The sequence below is a fragment of the Macrobrachium nipponense genome, chromosome 30, assembly GCF_015104395.2.
Source record: "Macrobrachium nipponense isolate FS-2020 chromosome 30, ASM1510439v2, whole genome shotgun sequence".
NCBI lineage: Eukaryota > Metazoa > Arthropoda > Malacostraca > Decapoda > Palaemonidae > Macrobrachium > Macrobrachium nipponense.
The window spans coordinates 50,903,004-50,920,503 of NC_087218.1; positions in this window are offsets into that span (position 1 = coordinate 50,903,004).

The window sequence follows — 17,500 nt, forward strand, 5'->3', positions numbered from 1 at the left end:
TATGTCTGTGAAAATAACGGCGTTAGAAATAAATGTGCTAGTGATAAGATGAAGACTTTTAATGTTGTCCCTATTAAGAATTTTTCATTTCGTAAAAATAGCACATTAATGAAAATATTTCAGTCCGGAGGGAATAAGTTGGAAAATAGTAAAAAAAAAAAAAAAAAATCCAAAGTTTGCCACGTTTGATATTAATGCTTAGAAATACTCCAGCTTTTCGTTTCTTCTTTTCTTCTTCTTCAACTGAGTCTTAGGATGAGAGTTCTAAGATGTACATTAATTTTATTAGTATGAGGCAGGTATTATGGTATTCTTTTTGAAAAAAAAAAAATCTGAAACGGAAAACATTTCTGAAATGCTACAGTAATTATGATTACGTGTCAGATATTTTCTGTGATTTATTTTGTTAGACAGGTATATTTTAGGATTCTTCTAGTTGATTTTCTCGTTTTAATTATACTGGAAAGATATTTAATATAAAAAAAAAAGCTCATCATTGCTGAAAATGTGATGAAATATGTTGGAGAAATATTATGAAGGAAAGTGGAATGGATATCGTCTGAATAGGAAAAAGTATTATTATAAGTAATGCAGATGTAAAAAAAAAAAAAAAAAAAAAAAAAAAAAACACTATTTCTTACGCTAACGCCAGTTCATTACTTAAAGTATCAACTTGCGTTGCCAGTTAGCCTTTTATGCTAGATATATATAGGTTATAATGCCGTAATATCCACTCCATTAAATGCATATAACGCATCATCTAAATGAATCAAATGCCATGCATACGAGATTCATCATTTTGCATAGCAATGCATTCATTTCTCGTTGCTCATTGCAATAATATGACACATCATCACAGGGGGTGGAAAAAAGCAAACAGGCAGCTGGAATATGTGATGACGTCATCGCAAGGCATCATGGGAGTGGAGTCTGCTATGCGCGTGCGTCAGATGGTTACTGGAGTTAACAGGCAGACTATGCAATAGCGTACCGCGAATTTTTCGTGTTATTTGCACTGAAATCGAATAAATTTAAGTTTGAACTAAAAGAATGTCCAGCTAATTTTTTTTCGTCACTGTAAGTTTTAAAAAGTAAAAGATATTGAGATAAGGGATTGCTTGAGGCGTCGCGGATTGTGGCATAATTGCATATATTGTATTAAGAGAAAACATACGTATCTTGTAGCCAATCTCTGCTACATATTAAAACCCACACACACAACACTCACGTAGAACAGAACAAACAGAACAAGAATTAAAATGCACCTTTCCCAGAAGACGGAAAAATCTCGTACCACTATTTACTAATGTTAAAAGCCTATACATAATGTCTATTTCTCTGCAGCTATTATTTCTTGCCGTGATAATAATACATAATAATAATAATAATAATATAATGATAATAATAATAATAATAATAAGATAATAAAGACGAGAACAAAGATCCCATCCATGAAAGCCTACTTACACCAAGAAATTAAGGGAGAACAAGTGAGGTCAATGAAATACTGAGACTAAGACATTACCACCAGTATCACAGAAACAAATAACTGGCATATGCAGGAGAAAGAGTAGTAGCGGAAACTGATGGGGGATTCGAACACTAACACCACCAGCACAACCACCCAACAGAAACCAAAACAGCAACCTCATTGAAAAGGCGCCTGGAAAAGGCAAATCATGGTGATGGAGATCGACTTGAGTAAACTGAAAGAGATGCAGAAAACGGCTTAAGAGCAAGAAACAAGGAGGAAATCAACGAGAAATCAAAGTACAAGAGAGGGATAAACAACACAATTAAGAAGAAGTAAAACGAGGCGTAAGGCCCAAAGCACATAAGATCAACGGTACATGAACAGGGGGGGGGGGGGGAAAAAAACAAATTTTTTTAAAAAAGGGAGGAATTTTTTTTTTCACCCAACAGAACAAAACTATCGGAACCAACCAGAAAAGACTATACAGCCAACTAAGAGGGGAAGAACACCAGAACTTCCTGAAACCGAACCAAGTAAGAGGACTCTGGAAAACATTATGGAGTAATACGGTATCACACACAAACATGCAACATGGCTCCAGGAAGTCAAGGAAGAAGAAACAGGGAGGACATTAAAACAAAGATTCACAGAGGCACGACGGACACAGTCAGACACCAGCTAAAGAAAATGCCAAACTGGAAAGCCCCACGTTCCGAAGAAGTCCATGGATAATGGTCAAAAAAATTCAAGGCCCCCTACACCCACGAATAGAAGAACAACTCCATGCATTGTATCTCAATCACCATGCACCCAAATGGTAATGGACCATCATAGGAAGAACATCCTTAGTTACAAAAAGACAAGAGTAAGGAAATATAGCCAGTAACTACAGGCTATCACTGGGCTAACAGTAATGTGGAAGTTGACTAACGGTTCATCAGCGAAAGGCTATACAACTACCTAGAGGATACAAACAACCATCCCCCACCAACAGAAAAGGCTTTGCAGAAGAAGTGTAGGGGCACAAAGACCAGCCTCCTGATAGACAAAATGGTAATGAAGAACAATAGGAGAAGGAAAACCAACTAAGCACTGGCCTAGGTAGACTATAAGAAAGCCTTCGACATGATACACACACATGGCCTAATAGAATGCCTGAAAATACATGTTGGCAGAGGGAAAACACCCATCAGATTCCTCCAAAAGTACAATGCGCAACTGGAAATGCATATTACAAGCTCTGCGAATAAAGTCTAGCAGAGGTTAAGATCAGGAGAAGGATCTTCCAGGGCGCTAACTGTCCCAATACTCTCTCGTAGTAGCATTGATTCCCATGACACAAAAAGTACTACAGAAGATGATGCCGCCGGTACCAACTCAAGAAAAAGAGGCAAAAGAATCTACCATTTGATGTTCATGGACGACCATCAACCTGTATGGTAAGAGCATCAAGGAAATAGATACCCTAATCCAGGACTGTAAGGGATGTACCTGGGGGACATCAGGGATGCGGTTTGGAATAGAAAATGTGCCTTCGTCTACATACAAAAAGGCAAAAGTAACGAGAACTGAAGGGATAAAGCTACCAGATGGGAGCAACATCCAAACACATAGGAGGAGCTGGATACAAATACCTAGGAATAATGAAGGAGGGGCTATAAACACCAAAGAGGACGAAGGACACGATCAGGAAAGAATATATGCAGAGACTCAAGGCGATACTCAAGTCAAAACTCAACACCGGAAATATGATAAAAGCCATAAACACATGGGCAGCTGCCAGAGTAATCAAGATATACGCAGGAATAGTGCAATGACGAAGGCAGAACTCCGCAGCATTAGGATCAGAAGACCAGGAAACATATGGCAATACACAAAGCACGCTACCAAAAAGCAAATACGGACAGGACTATACGTAACCCCCCCCGGAAGGAGGAGGGAGAGGACACCATGCATAGAGGACTGCGTCAACATCGAGAACAGAGCGGGGGCGGCAATATCTGAAACCAGTGAAGACGAGTGGCTAAAGAGTGTATGGGAAGAAGGACTAATAAAAGTAGAAGGACCCAGAAAATATACAGAGGCCAGGGGAGAATGACAAAACTGAACAGATGGACTGGCACAACAAACCCAAGCAGGGACAATACTGAGGACAGAATAAAAGAACTAGCCAGCCGATGACACATGGGCAAGGTACAGAGGGGAGGTAAAGAAGAAACTGAAGGCAATGATACAGCGGCACAAGATCAGGACCTAAAAACCAGATATGTTGCAAATACGAGGACGGAAATAAACATCTCTCCCATATGTAGGAAGTGCGATACGAAAATGAACATAAACCATATAGAAAGCGAATGCCCGGCACTTGCACAGAACCAGTACAAAAAGAGGAAGATTCAGGGCAAAAGCCCTCCCAATGGAGCCTGGCAGAAAGCATCAGACTTTGCGTAATAAGTGGTACGAGACCAATCTGAGGGAGTGATAGAAAACGATCAGGCAAAAGATCTCTCGGGGGGACTATGGTATCAGAAAAGATACGGTGCAAATAGACCAGGACGGGACGGATTGACAAAGTCAGAAGAAAAGCTCATTCATTGATGTCGCAATACCATGGGACACCAGAGTTAAAGAGATAAGAGAGGGAAAAAAATGGATAAGTATCAAGATCTGAAAATAGGATAAGAAGGATAGGTGGATTATGCCATTGGAAATGTACCATAATCATAGAGACTAGGCACGATCCATGATCCTGAAAAGGAATCTAGAAAAAACTAGACGCTGAAAGTAGCTCCAGGACTCATGCAGAAGAGTGCGATCCTAGAAACTGCGCATATATTAAGAAAAGTGACGGACTTCTCCTAAGAAGGCAGATGCAACCGGAACCCCAACACTATAAATACCACCCAGTCGAAGTGGAGAGGACTGTGATAGAGCCAAAAAAAAAAAAAAAAATAATAATTAATAATAATAATATTAATTTATTCTGCAAAAAACGTGAAACTATTAATAGTGTTGAAACTTATCAGTCAGTCACCAGCAATACAAGAGGCATTCATGTAGGGCCCTTCTATATGAGCTTTCAATTTACAATGTAGTGTGCAGTTCGGCACGCAAAAACGATGTACAATTAGTTTCAGTGGAGATATTCTGGACGATAAAGGACTCCTTTGTCCTCGGCATGTAATTTGCGATAGAAAGAATGTCATTCATTCAATATGCAAAAGAATTAAAATAAGTCATTAATATGCAAGACAGTTGTACGATCGAGGGCGATAAAGAAATATATTGTATAAGACTCGGTTATTTCGATAGGTAATTTTCTCATTTTATTACTTTTTTGTTGTTGTTGTGTTTGTTACTTTGTTTATCATAGACCTATCACCCAAAGGTAGCTTGACACATTACAGGAGGTAAGATATAATCATATAAAATGGTCTTTACATCTTAAATTTAAAGATTCATTAAGGCTATACACTTATATATATTTAATTATATATATATATATATATATATAGACAGTATAGATAATAATAGATATATAGGTCTATATATGTATTATAAGTATATATATATAGAGAATATATATATATATATATAATATATATATATGTATATAATTATATATATTCTATATATATATTATAGATTAGATATATTATATATATATATATATATATATAATAAATATTATATATACATCAGACGCATTAATGTACAACTTCCTTTAATTTCTAATTCCTCTACCTCGTAATTAAATGATGTTATATATGTTAAACCGACTGGGGAATTTTTTAGTTGACAAGAAATTCACTTAATATATATGAAAATATACTAATTGCGGAGTAAAGCGATTAGATAGTAAGGATATTTGCAGCTTAAGGCGTATATATATGAATACGTGATGGAATAAGCATATATATATATATATATATATATATATTATATATATATATCTTATATAATATATATATATATAGACAGAAGATATACTATTAATATACATATATATATATATATATATATATATAATATATATCTATATAGTAGAGATGTATTTATTATATAGATATGGAGAGAGATAAATACGATATATGTAGATATATACAAATATATATATATTATGCATAGATATTATGAGATATATATATAGATATAGTATGTATATATAAAAGACATATGATCTATTAGATATGATAGATATAGATATTATATATATATAGACATATATATATATATACATATATATATATACATATATCTATTATTGATTATATATATGTAGATATATATACATATAGTTATATATATGTAGGATATATAAAATATATATATGTAGTAATATAAATATTATAGATGTAGATATATAGAAATATTATATATATTATATAAGATAAGATATAATATATATAAATATATATATAGAGATAGATATATTACTATAGAATATCTCTAGAATATATATATATATATATATATATATTAGAAATAATACTATATATATATATTATATATATAGATATATATATATATATATGTTAAATATATATAGTATATAGATATATATATATATATAGTAGAATATATATATAATATATATATATAAATAGATATATATATATATAATATATATATATATCTATATATATAAATCTATACATATATATAATATATATATATATATATATATATATATATATATATATATATATATATATATATAATATATATATTTATATCTATATATATATATATATAATATATATATATTATATCTATATATGTAGATATATATATAAATAATATAATATATATATATATATATATATATATATTATATATCCTATATATAATATAAATATAGATATATAAATATAATTATATATATGTAGATATATTAAATATAATTAATATATATATATATATATATATATATATAAATTATATATATACTAATATTAGATATATTATAGATATATATTCTTCTTTTCTTCCAGCTGTTACCATTATTTATGTGGGGTCGCCGTTTAGAATGAGCCGTTCCATCTATTTCCATCTTGTGTTCTGCTTCATCCAATTCCTTCTATTTAAGTCTCCTCTCACACAGTCCTTACATCTCTTTCCTTGGTCTCCCTCTGTGTCTTCTTCCTTGCACCTCCACCCCCAATAGTATGTCTCCAGCATGGTCCCTATCTTCCTAAAACAGGTATCCATACCATCTCAGCCTCCCCGCCTGCATCTTTCTTGATACTTCCACACACCGTAGTTGACCCCTTATGTAGTTCATTTCTGATCCTATCCACTCTTGTCACCCCAGACATCCACCTAAACATTCTCATGTTCTGCACATCCATCTCTTCTGCTCTGCTTTTCTCATGCTTGCTGTTTCCGTACCATACAGCACTTTGCTGTTCTTACCATCGTCTGGTGAATTTTCCTTTTAACCTAAGCGGCACTCTTTTGTCACAAAAGAACTCAAGGCCGCTCTCCAGTTGTTCCAGCATGCCTGGTACACGATGTTTTACTTCTTCTTACCATACTTCCTCCACGCGCTAACAAAAGATCCAAATATAAAAACTTATCAATCTTCTTATTTGCTCTCCACCAAGCTGAATACTTCTCTACATCCCCTCAGGGGGTGGTACCATCTATTGTCTTGGATCTTAATTATTTCATGCCTCTGTCCTCCCAGTACTTGTCTCCCATTCTTTCCAAATTCATCCAGATCTTCCCTGCCCTCTCGCACACAGGAACAATATCATCGCCCATACCAATAAGTCCATGGTACTTCTCCCTTAATTCCTATATATAAACATCCATCACTAGGTAAAGATAAAGTGGGCATCAGAGCCCGACCCCTGGTGTAACCTAATCTCACCTCAAAACCTTCTGTCTCCCAACACTGCTCCTCACTCTGGTAAATACATTCCGGGTACATCTCTTGTATCAATCGCACATATTCTGGCACCATCTTTCCCTCAGCTCCTCCATACCTCTTGTTCGGGGACTCGGTCATAAGCCTTTTCAAGAGTCAATTGAATTACCATATTGTAGGTCCCTTTTTTCTTTCCCCGAATTTCCCCATTATTTACCTCAGACAAAATATACATCTGTTGTTCCCTTCCCTTCATAAATCCCATCTGCTCTTACCTATTTGTACTTCTTCTCTCAGTTCTAGCACTATCACCTTTCAGTATCTTCAAGTGTGGGACATCAATTTAATGCCCTATAATTACCACCACTCTTGGACATCGCCTTTCCCTTTAAAAATGGATCAATATACTCCCACTCTCCACTCATTTGGTATCTTTTCCTGTTCAAGTATCTTTATATAAGATCGTTACAGTATATACTCCTCATATCTAATGCTTTCCGCCTCCACGGGATCATGTCTGGTCGGCTTGCCTTCCCATTCTCACCTCTCTTCAGGGCATTTAGTACCTCTTGCCTAGAAAACCTCATTACCATGCCAATGTTCATTGGCCCATCCTCTCTATAGTCATTATTTTTCATTTATAAAACTGGTCGAAATTATTCTGTCCATCTCGTCACAATGTCTTCCTCCTTTCCTAAGCACTACCACCCTCTGATCCTTTATTTGTTTGATATTGTTAATCTTGGTGATCTTATTCTAGCCTTTGATAGCTTGATGCATTTCTTAATCCTTCCTTTGTCCCCAGCCATTATACACATCATCATCGACCTTTGATTTAGCTTGGGATACCACCTTTTCACACATTTTTTTTCTCTCTGTACCATATTTCTGTATTCCATGACTGTGACTCTTCCCATCTTTCTTTGCCTCCTTCTTATCTTTACTACTTTCTCAATGTCTTCATCCCACCACCAACTATCATTTTCTTCACCATAGATACCAGATGTCTACTCCTCGCAGCTCCTTTCCATGCCTTCTTATTACTGCTGCATTTTCGTGACCCAACACTTCTTGAACATCTTCAATCCCTATATCAATATCCTACAAAACCCTCCTTCAACTCTCTCTTCTTACCCTTCCTTCTGTATTCGTACCATAATTTCCCTATCCCTTTAAGCTTTGGTTTTCTTTCACCTTTTTCAACTTTCAAGGTCCAACATAGCAGCCCTGTGTTGGGGGGCACATGGTCGCTGGAATAATTTTGGCAGTTCTTGACCTCCAACAGATTCTATCCTTTTATACAAGAAATAGTCTATCTGGGAGAATCTTCCCCATCTCTATATGTTATTAGGTTTCCCTTTCTTCTCAAAGAAGGTTTACTATTGCATGTCGATGACACAGCAAAGGTCCACTACACTCCTCTCTTCTGGGGTTCCTCTCCCCAATTCCATGGCCCCATGCACCCTGCCCAATCGCTCATTTTCACCTCCGACATGACATTCAAAATTGCCCCAACTAATCACCCTCTCATGCTCTTCCAGTCTTGCATTATTCCATCCATGTCTCTCCAGAAATTTCCCGTCTCGTCTTTGTGCAACCAACTTGTGAGTGCATATGCGCTTATAATATTCAGAAATCTCTCCTCCATAACATATGATTCATCTGATTGATAGGTCATTCTTCTATGCACTGCTCATTCCGCACAGTTCTTTAGTTCATTGACAGTACTATGCCAACTCCATTCTACCTTGTTATTTGCTCCACTATAAAATAGTTATATCCATCTCCAAAACTCTTTAGCTTTATGTCCTTTCATCGCGTTTCATGCAACACACAAACATATACTTTCTTTTCCTCTATCAAGTCAGCCAATTCTATACCTCTCCCAGTCATGGGACCCAACATTTAGCTGACATACTCTGAACCCAATGGAGCTCGCTTCTTTAGCTGGCACCCGCTCTGCTGCAGTAGCCCTCGCCTTACCACAGAGTTAGGGCGATGTCTCTGTGCGTCGTTTACGGAGTACGCCCTAGCATTACCTCTTTCCATATTTAGCTTATTTCCATTTTGGTTGTGGCAACAGATTTTTACACGCCGGATGCATTCCTGGACACCAACCCTCCCTATTATCCGGGGCTTGGGAACGGCACCCATTAAGGGTCTTGGTTCCCCCCCAGGTGGCTGGTAGAGATGTATATATATATATATATATATAGACTATAATAATATATATATATATACTATATATATATATATATATATATTATATATATATATTATATATAGATATAGATATAATAGATATATATATCATATCTGTAGATATAATATATATATATATATATATATATACGATATATATATATGTAAGTGTTTACATATAAAAATTTATGGAAGTAGTCCATATATATACAAAAAGTCTAATAAATAAAGAGGTCAACCAGATTGCTGGCAGGAATGTGATCAGACTAGAGGACGCCTAAAGATGAACCCGTATACAATAAGTAGGTAGGCTAGATAATATGCCCGTCACCTGTAGTCATTCAATTGTTATAAAACATTAGTTCAGGCTCCCGGCTGAGACAAACTACCGCCTACGTGATCTGTAGCGGTCTATTTTGATTGTGTGTTCGTATGTAAAAACTATGTCATCTGATAGTATGTTCATAGTTCGAACTTACTGTCTGTTCCTTCTAACTTGTCAACAAGAGGATGGGAGACAGGGATAACAGAGTTAGCTATCGTCATTAGAAGAACTTGTTACCTCTTTACTAACGATTTATCATGTAGAGGAAAGATTACAATCATCATTGGCAGAAGAAGCGATCAAAGCTAGGTCATAGAAGACTTGTACGACATACCTGATCTTCATCATGTAAAACTTCAGAAAGAACTCTACTATTTTATCCTTGTGTGTTCTACAAGAACTCACAGAACCATGAGTTCAACACATCGTCGTAAAGCTAATACCGGACTTCGTAAGTGATATCTACAAAATCCCCAGACACTCCATGAAGATGGAAGTGCAATCCACCGACTTAGGTATAGGTTATCGTCTAGTCTAAAACATTACTATAGGGCGCTTATTTCATACAAGGGCACAAGCCCTAATTGGTGGCAGCGGACCAGAGAAGAACTTACAACGTCCTACGAAATGAAAAAACAGCAATAAAAATCATGAAGTCAACGACGACGAAAGCAGCAGATCTTCAAGCAACAAGTATCATCGTCTTTAGGGAGCGACTTCAGAAAACAATAAGAACTATTCAACGACGACGAAAGCACAGATTTCTTCAGCAAACTTAGATATCATTGTTTAGTGAAGTAACTTCAAGAAACAAAACCGACGTGTCTTTTTCCTACGACAAACGCAAGCTTCGTCCTTCATTAGGAATCATCAAGAAAACATCGTTATGAGCTTTCCGGAACTTCAAGAAAACAAACCGAACGCGTCTGCAGCATCCGGATCTTTCAAGGCTCGATCATGAACCCACCGCGCACGGGGGAAACTGAAGCCAAACAGTCATCCGCCTAAATAGAGAAGGAGGACCAAGGCCGTTGTGGTCGTTATCGGACACCGTTGACTTCCCACAAAAGAAAGCTAAGTACAATTTTCTATTCATTTGGAGTAACTTTGAGTGTTTCCTTTGCAGGCTCGAATTTCGTTAATCCCTGTGGCTGAGTACGAGGACATTCTTAATCTTATTTTTACAGAAATGTATCTACATCATTGAGATTTCGCTACTGCGAGTTTTATCTTGAGTGTCTGTTTCCCAGAAGTTCTACTGAAATATTCATAAATCATTATTACTATGTTAATTTTATCATTTTGGGGCTTATTAATCCATTACGTAACAAATCATATTTAAAAGTGAATATGCGTTTACGCAGTGGACGTCTGTATTTTACAGATGCATCGGATATAGGGTCTAAGCACCGTAGTGATTAGAAAACACACACAAAAAAAAAAAAAAAAAAAAAAACAAGGAACACCCGTACAAATCGATATAAATTAGAGGTATACACTATTTCGGGTTCTGACAATAAAATGCTCCTTTGCAGTCCCGATCGCAGGTTTAGCTTGGTTTTTTTAGTTAATATAAAATATCGAACCGCAATGGACTCAACTTAACTTTAAAAATACGGCTGGATTGCCAAGGAATAACATGTCTGTAAAAAACTTTCATCAGGCTAATGCGCTACCAGGAATACCTCACTATTTCAAATTTTAGCAAAGAATGAAAGTACAAAACAGTTAAAAATTTGTATGCCGTAGTGATAAACTTGTCTTAGTAGTAAATCGCTCAGTTCCTAATAGTTCGTATTAATGCTGATACGTAACCAGCAACATAATGCTAAAAAACACACATACGTAGCCGATGGTAATAAAGAGAAGGAATCCTAATTATTACAAAAAAGAAATAGAAACAGTTGCTTCGAATCAAACACGCAAACTCGGTTCTGTGTCACCTAGTCAAAGCGGATCAAGGTAGTCAAAAACTGCCGAAGTTTTCAAAGCGAAGCAAATCCACACAATAAGCGACTCTAGCAGAGTGGGGAAAAAGCGATGTTGTTCATACCAATATCTTTTTGAAGTAAAAAGGATTTTACCTATGAAACACACGACCGGATAATGTAATCAGAAGCAGGTTTTCGTTTGTAACTTTAATACATTAAGTTATAATAATTACTGGTGGATTAAGCCAACTGTACGCCGCGTAAAAATAGATATCTTGTTTTATTTCTTTAGTCACGCCATACCTGTACTTACGGGGAACTCACCGTCTGTTGTTCGAATTCCATCATGAGAAGTCCGGATAAGCGAGCGCTTCAGATACCTCTATAGTTTAAAAAAAAAAAAAAAAAAAAAATTGATCTGTATCTAGGTAATTGTAGAATCATCTAGGGGTTTATAAAAAATTATCTTACATCCTGCAAAAAATAAGGCGTGTTATCAAAGAAATCCTATATAACCTTCAAACATATTAAATCAGTTTGCACACCCCCACAAATGAGACAGCTAACAAATAATAAACTTATATAAAGGAAACTTACATTGGTCTCATAAATCGAACATTGTTCCAAATGACCCCAATAGATTCTCCCCACAACCGTCAGTGTACTTTGACGCAAAAATCCGAAAGCATGCACCTCGAATAGTCTTAGTGCGTGGTAAAAAAGGTCTTTGCTGGGGGAAATGAAATTAATCCTTCCCGACACTCTGAAATATAACGATTTCGCGAACGAAAGCCCTAAACGTTATTACATATCGTGGATACGGAAGTTATAAATATCGCATTTTTTATTGTTGCCTAATTTTTTTAATCACGCCCAACCAGTCGTGGATGCATCTCTCTGATAATCTAATCTAAAGTAAATATACGTTAAGTCATTCAAGCAGACGGTGATCAGCAGAAAAAAAATTTTTTTTTTTTTTATATTCTACCCTGAATACCAGGAAGTTTCTCCACTAGCGAGTATCCTCTGGGAGAAAAAGGATGTCATTGAAAACAAAAACGGTATAAGGACAAACATAAAGCTATTCACGCTACCTTCGTATATAGATTACTCAATGAAATTTTAAAAGAGATAAATGAAGAAGTTGAAAAATGTTAGTAAAGGAGCCATAGAAATCAAATAAGCCATCTAATTTTTCCTCAAAACGTCAGCCATTAAAAAGATCGGACTTGGTATCTGCGCAAGATTACTGTCGCTAAAGCAAGGAAAACGACTCCCGATAGTTTCCAGTGCGATTTGTTACCGACGGGACATATTATCTCGTGTAGGCTTAGAAAAATTTTTTTCACCAACTTTTAAAAGCTTTTAACAGCATACCATTACCTAGGTGATTGTACCTCATACCACCGTTTTTTCAGCACACTCAGGGACATTCAATTTTTACGTACGGCTCCGGATACGTTGCACCCAAATTACAATAGTAGTGCTTGGAGACTTTTAGGGGATAACTACATAGCCTATATGGATGATTTGTAATCTTTCTAATTACCTGCAAGAAGTTACATTCACATAAACTAGAGCTAGTGGCTGCTACAGAGACAAAGGACAAATAATATCAGAAGTAAATATCTAAATGTGAGTTTTAAAACCGAACATGTTATCTAGGTTTATGTGTTAGTCAAGTCTTAAAAGTAATTATAGCCATGGTAAGGTCGTAGGCTATTCATAACTTACCAGGTACTTATAACGTAATAGGGGGCACTACAGCACTTGGGCTGTAGTGGGTAATTACATAGTATGTAAATAGATAACTCTTCAATCATGACAGCTCTTAACAGATCGTACGAAGAAAGAGGCGTAGAGTTATTTATGGTATGAAAAGTTCAACAGGCGTTCGAATCTAAAAGCGGAAAATGCAGCTTACTAACTTAAAACCTGATTTAAATAAGGATTGTTTTTGTTTTATTGACAACAGACGCCTCAGACCAATTTTTTTTTTGGGTAAGAGGGATATACTTCAGTAATATGATACACAGTTTCTTACCTATAGCTTTTTATTCATGGAAACTAAAGCCCTGAAAGTAAATATACAGTAATAGGCTAAGAAGGGCTAGGTATCTTTAACTCACTTAGTATATTTTAAGGTTCATAAATCTCATGGCTATCCTGATAAAGTACTGACTGAAACATGAGTCACTTTACCGGAGTTTTTTCAAAGGCTCTATCACCAGTCAAAAGGAACTCGGTGACAAATGATATTCAGCGTACTTGGAGCCAAGTAAAAGATATATACCTGGGAGAAAGCAAATATCATAGCTGACGCATTCATCCCGCAATCCCGCAACATACAGCAAGACCATTACTGGACTAAAAGATATGAAACATCCGTACCTATTGTTTAAAACCGTATTATCTACACAAGAAAATCCTTACCCAAGAGAGTCGCGAGCATTTGACGAGCATTGAATATCTGGGTCGGGAGCGCAGAACTGTTACGAACAGTGACAAAAGCAAGCAGTCAACCAGACATTAAACCCCAAACAATAAACACTTCGAAACGGAAACAGGGTCAGCGGCTAAGCAAAAACAATCCACACTTCGAGCAGAAACCCTAAAGCAAAAAGTAAGACTTTAAGGTATGTGTATCCAGAATAATGTAATAAAAGGGAATATTATATGTAGCGTCGTGTGACGAGAAAACCGAAGAACACAGCAGATGGATAACGACCAGTAGTAGTAAATAATCTCTTTCATTACAATGTCAAAAATGGTTGCAATTCCGTCATCCAGGGTTCCATAGTATGTCACAGAAAAGCGCAAATCATATTTTACTGGCCTACAATTGCTACAGAATAAAAAAAGAACATAAACTCTAATTTAAACATGTGTCATGAAAACCAAGGGGATACACAAGACACTGGTGCAGTTTAGGGGCCTACCTGTGCCAATCAATCCTTGAAAGAATATACGTAGGAATTATTAACAGAAATTACGATAGTATGACAGAGGGAATAAACACTTTCTTAGTGTTAATAGTTACTTGACCACGTTATATAGAAAGTACGCACTAAAACAAACACCGCAATTGAGGGGTTTAGGAATATTTATGAGTGCTAAAATCAATAAATATGGAATTCAACACATAATAATCTGTGGACTCGGGTTGGTGTAAATCAGAATAATATCCTTAACACGTTGTGTGAAATTCATTTCCCATTAAGAAAACCAATAATATATTGATCACCAGAGTCAATCGGTTTGTTAGAATAAGAGATAAATTAAAAAAAAAAAAAAGTGTCAATGCTTACGGTTACACTCGTGATATTGGAATCCAAACTGGATTATAGCGGTCTCGCGGTTTTAAATACCTTTATCATTTATCTCATGTATCTATAGAAGTGATGCCGCAAGTAGCCTTATACGGGTACGCCGTTATAGAACACTTTCCACATATCAAGCCAACCATTAATTTATCAAAGTATATAAAAAAAATATATAAAAACTAAATATAAAAAAAATAAAATAAATATGGATTTACAAAAGTGGAGTCCAATATAATACACTCCGTAAGAAGTCGGAAGGTTACAACTTAAATAAAAAAGGAATCACGATAATATTCAATAAGCAAACGAACCATTAAATAGTCAAATATATAGGAGTAAAGATTTGAACCTCTAACTTAAACGCTTTTAGTAATGACAAAATAGGCTAAAGTTCAAAACACATATCAAAACCTACTGACATATGTCTGTCCCGGTAATTTATCTTCGTAGTCAATGAAAAAAAAAAAAAAAATAAATAAATAAACGAAATAAACTAATAATAATAATATAAATAAAATAAAATAAAGAGATTTTAAAGTCAGGAAGGTCTAGAGTGAAATGTTATATATGGAATAACCTATATCGAATCTTATACAGGGCTAATAATCTATATAGAATTTGTATGAAACCTTTTTAATATAGTTTGAATAAGGAATATTTATTTAACATAATGCCACAACATGAAACTAATATATTGTTCAAATTTGGTTACTGTTGTTTTTTTTTTTTCAGACATTCTTCTCATGCGGGTGGAGAAGTAAAACCTAAAATTTGATTTGAAAATTACTAAAGTGTATCTCTACAGCAAGTAACGTAAAACTCTGAGTGGCTGAGAGCAATCTCCTGCCAAGTGACGACGTCATCACCTGCCGTCATCAGCATTTGTTCCTTTTAACTCAATAATCTGCTTACACTGGCTTCATCTGGTGTCGTCTATGCTTGAAAAAGCAGATTGACTGGAGAAAGGAATGCTTTAGGCCCAAACTTCTAATGGCAAGGCAGACGTTAGGTACAATGTCTATCCCGTATGCGCAATGCAACTTTAGCTAACAGAGTGGCAATCATTTAAAATTAATAACAAAATAAGCAAATCGGTCATTCTTATAAAACAAAAATCGAAATTAATTTTTCTGGAACCTCATAGACATTTAGAAGTATCAAGATATAAGTGAAATATTTACTTGCAAACATAGCCTATTACAATCAAGTAAAAAATGTCATTGGAAAATGTCACATTTCTTGAAAACCCAAAGTTTATTTAGAAATTAGTTACATAGTGGGTTTTTTTTTGTGATGCATCTCCTACCTATTAAATAAAGTTTTTAAAAAAATAACTCTCAGAGGATGTCGCACGAGAAATTGAATATTGAAACTTTTGTTAGCGTATATAGAATCATGATTTAATATTCTCTTTGACTTTATGCTGCCAGCGCAATATTACAAATAGCTCATTTTCCACTTCTTGTATAGTAACTACTACCAGTAATATCGAATTTTCTTTGAGAGTCGTATTGATATCTATTTATTTTTCATAATTATGGATATTTTTACGACTCATCATAGATCTGGATAGTTCACTCATTGTTAATGCCATGGAAAAAAGTTTGTACAGCGGATCTTTTGAATCCAAAATATCAGCGAATTCATGTGGGTTAAGTCTGGTCTCAAGGCTCTCGTCCCTCCCCTGTATTTGCGGATGTTGTCTGAATTTACTTTGCCTTGTGACAAGTTATAATTTCACTGAGGCTGATTAATGGAACCTGGTTTACACGTATATGCAGACGAGAGTTTCACTCGCAACTTCAAAAAATCGTTCGTCGCAGCGGACGATTACAGTCAAGTAACAACCGGCCACAAATGTGAAAGAATAAGCACATCCTGGACTTCTTCGACCGACACCCGTATCTCGTCGTCAATCTCGTTTTAATCGGAACGCTCCGGCGGCTGTCGGAATAGACTACATAGGACATACTTCGACACATTACGACCCGAAGGATATTCAACTCTACTTTGCTGGCGAAGGACTCGTGCTGGGATGATCTATTCATCGCGAACGTAATCGTGTAGCTTAGGATGCAGAGAATAATTAGTAGAGCGCAAAAATAGAACGTTGACCCGCCCAGGCAGGCAAATTTTCCCCTTGTTTTAACCATTGAAAAAGGCCGTTTCAATGGCTAAAGTTGGTTGTCTGGAACTGTGTAATGGACGAAAAGTTGTTCGAAGGCTAGTTAAAAGTGAAGTAGTTATAACCTCGGTCATGTATCCTATATATAGTATCATATCCCATATATAATTGTATAAACAGAGTCGAAATATATCTTTGCGTGTACGCAATAGGAATCTCTTATATAAATGATCATAAATAAGAATCTA